Below are 3847 nucleotides of genomic sequence, written 5' to 3'. Positions count from 1 at the left end.
CCACGTTACTAAAAGGTTGGATAGGGATCCTATTAACATTGGGACCATCAAATCCCATCTCGCTTCAATAAAGGGTCCATTAGGCCCCATCTCAAAAAAACTAAATATTTCGGATGCAATTCTGGGTCACATCTTGGCTCCTCGGAAAGAAAATGTTGACCAGAAACCAATTTTTATATATAAAACATATAAGATGGAAGGTCCTCTTCGCTTTAAGAGAGAGAGAGAGAGAGAGAGAGAGAGAGAGGTTTAACCTGATATCATTTTGCTGACGTCAAACAATATCTATTTTCAGCCCAATCCCTTTTATCAATAGCTTATTAGTATTTCATTTTAGTAGTAGGACTACTTTCAATCAGTATTTAGAGGATATCTTCCAGGAACGAGAGAGAGAGACGAGAGAGGAGATGAGAGAGATGAGAATAGAGAGAGAGAGAGAGAGAGAGAGATGAAAAAAGATAATAATAAGAAAAAGAAAATAGAGAGAGAGAGAGAGAGAGAGAGAGAGAGAGAGAGAGAGAGAGAGAGAGAGAGAGAAATTAAAAAAAAAATAAGAAAAACCAAATAAAAAACAGAAAAGCAGGTAGAACTGAAGATTGAAAGCGACAGATAAGAAACCCAATCAATGAATGAACCGCAGTTTAGACAGGAAAGGAATATTATTATAGTCTTACACAGAGTACCACAGAGTTATTCTAGAGTATTATCTTTATTGTAGAGTAGTCTACGGGCAATATAGAGTATTTTGGAGTTACTATAGTTTTATTATAGAGTATTATAGTTATCCTAGAGTATAACAGAGTGGTTATAGCCTTGCATAGTTATTATAGTGTCATAGATATATTAAAGAGTTATGATCGAATTATCATAGACATAATGTAGTGTTATTACAGAGTATTATAGAGTATCATCATAGTTATTCTAGAGGTTTATACCGTTATCATAAAGTTAAAGAGTATTATAGAGGATTCTAGAGTTTTAGAGTTAATATATGTAGAGCATTATCGAGTATCATCAAGTTAACATAGAGTTATTACAGAGTATTATAGAGTAACCTAGAGTATTATAGAGCATTATACGGATATTATAGAGGACAATACGTCCCTCTCCGAGAAGGGAGATTCAAATGTGGTTTCCGAATTCCCTCCAGAAACTTTCTAAGTGGGCCAATCACGAATCCATTAGTCCCGGCCAACCGGTTCAAAGTCAGTGATCTGCCGGTGAGAGAGAGAGAGAGAGAGAGAGAGAGAGAGAGAGAGAGAGAGAGAGAGAGAGAGAGAGAGAGAGAGAAAGGCTGAAACATTAGGAAATAAATGAGGTATACAGATATTAGTGACTGATTTTTGAGGGGTTACGTCACGAGTCCTCAATTTCTTCAATGTCTCTCACATATTGGCCTACTTTAATTCTGCATTTAAGGTATATCTTCCAGGTATGAGAGAGAGAGAGAAAGAGAGATGAATACTATTGTTAAATATACAGAACATGCTAAAAAAAACATTAGAAAACAGAATGGTCTATAAAACCTTTTTTCAAAAAAAGGAATTCTAACAAACAATATATAGATCATTGAAGTGAAGGGTATAGAACATTCCCTCAAACATTTAATGAAGAAAAATACTCTATAATACTCTATAATAACTATAAAACTCTATATTGACTATAATGCTCTATAAAATGGTGAATTCAATTGACAGGTTCCTTCATTGCGACAAAACAAAGGGAGGAAATGGAATACTGGAGTTACCCATTGAACGGCCTTCGTGTGGAGCTGTCCTCCCAGAGAGAGAGAGAGAGAGAGAGAGAGAGAGAGAGAGAGAGATCCTGTATAACAGAAGCATATTTAGGTAGGAGTCGCTATATTTGCATAATGGGATCTCCTGCCTTCAGCTGCATGGGCCATATTTCATGCTGTTTAGGTCCTCAGTGGAGAGAGAGAGAGAGAGAGAGAGAGAGAGAGAGAGAGAGAGAGAGAGAGAGAGGCTCTTATTTCTCAAACTGAAGTGATTCTTGACGTGGTGAGGAAGAAACTGAAATTATGATTTTAATCCTTCCTCGTATCTTAAGTTACACACATAGAGAGAGAGAGAGAGAGAGAGAGAGAGAGAGAGAGAGAGAGAGAGAGAGAGAGAGAGATTACTGGAGGCGTTCTATAGAAAACATTTCCCTAAAATAAAATAAAATGAGTGATTTGTAAGTGAATATATTACTCATAAATGAATGAATATAAAATGAACATATAAAATAGGGATTTTAAGACGAAATATATATCACTGAATACTAGTAAATATGGAGACTTTAATTATGTTTTGATTATTAGAAATGATGCTGATAAAATTCGATTCAGTTTGACCTGATTATGAATGACATCAGATCTGGTTGACCTGGAATAAAGTACGATTAAACTAATGGCAGGAAAAATTTCTCCTTTTCTGGATGAAAACATTTTGCAGAAAGTGGAGGGAGAAAGTCCCGAGGAAAGAAGGTAAAAAGAATGTGGACTATGGCTTAATAGGTGTCACGCAAATTAGCGTACTTTTACTTCAGAATTCTTTATATTTCGCCTTAATTCTAAGGATAGTATCCTATAAGCTAGGAAGGGTCAACCAAATTAGGTTTACTTTTTCTGCCATATTTCTTTATATTTCGCCTTAATTTCCAAGTCTTTAGTCTCTACAAAGTCTTGGAAATATTCTCCATTGATTATCACACGCGAAATTGATCGAAATCACAAGAAACAAAAAAAAATTGAAATATCGGTCAGTAAACGAGACGACACTTGTTAGATCTAATCACTGAATAGTAAACAAAACACGGAGAGTCGAAGGTGGATGTTTCGAGCGCCGTGATTGGCCGAGAGGAGGTGACGGATGATAGGAGCTCGCTGATTGGTTGGTCTCCCGAGTCACTCCACTGGAAAAATACAATTTCTCTCAGGGATACAGACCATTAAATACTAGAAATATTACTTGCCTGAGGGATACAGCGCTGAATTTTAACCTTTTATAATACGAAATATACTTTTAATTATGAATGGCTTCCTTCTCTCTCTCTCTCTCTCTCTCTCTCTCTCTCTCTCTCTCTCTCTCTCTCTCTCTCTAATTTGTGTTCAAATTTGAGATCAAGTTTGAGGTTCAGTTCTTATTAGAGTTCAAATTTGAGGTTAGGTTCAAATTTATGTAGAGTTCAAAATTGAGTTCAAATTTGATGTCGAGTTCAAATTTGGGTTCAAATTTTATTTTGAGTTCAAATTTGAGGTTGAGTTAAAATTTGAGTTTAAATTTCAGTTCAAATTTGAGTTCAAGTTTGAGATTAAGCTCAAATTTGAGTTCATATTTAAGGTTGAGTTAAAATTTGAGTTCAAATTTGTTGTTGAATTCATATTTAAGTTCAAATTTAATAATAATAATAATAATAATAATAATAATAATAATAATAATAATAATAATAATAATAAGAGGTGACGAATGATCTGTGTGAGTGACGTCGTAGTAGGACGTCATCACCAGAGGTCTCCCGGTTGCCATGGCGACCACCCACGTGACTTCATCTTCTATATCTTCAACGCTCTGCAAGTAGTGATCCCTCTCTCTCTTCTCTCTCTCTCTCTGTTATTCTTCCCCAAGGAGGAGGAGGAGGACTTCTTCTTCTCTTATATATATATATATATATATATATATATATAATATATATATATATATATATATATATATATATATATATATATATATATATATATATATATATATAAGAGAAGAAGAAGTCCTCCTCCTCCTCCTTGGTGAAGAATAACACACACAAAGAGAGAGAGACGGATCACTACTTGCAGAGCGTTGAACATAAATAA

The sequence above is a fragment of the Macrobrachium nipponense genome, chromosome 48 (assembly GCF_015104395.2).
Source record: "Macrobrachium nipponense isolate FS-2020 chromosome 48, ASM1510439v2, whole genome shotgun sequence".
In the NCBI taxonomy this organism is placed as follows: domain Eukaryota; kingdom Metazoa; phylum Arthropoda; class Malacostraca; order Decapoda; family Palaemonidae; genus Macrobrachium; species Macrobrachium nipponense.
Note: the sequence above shows the minus strand (reverse complement) of the source record.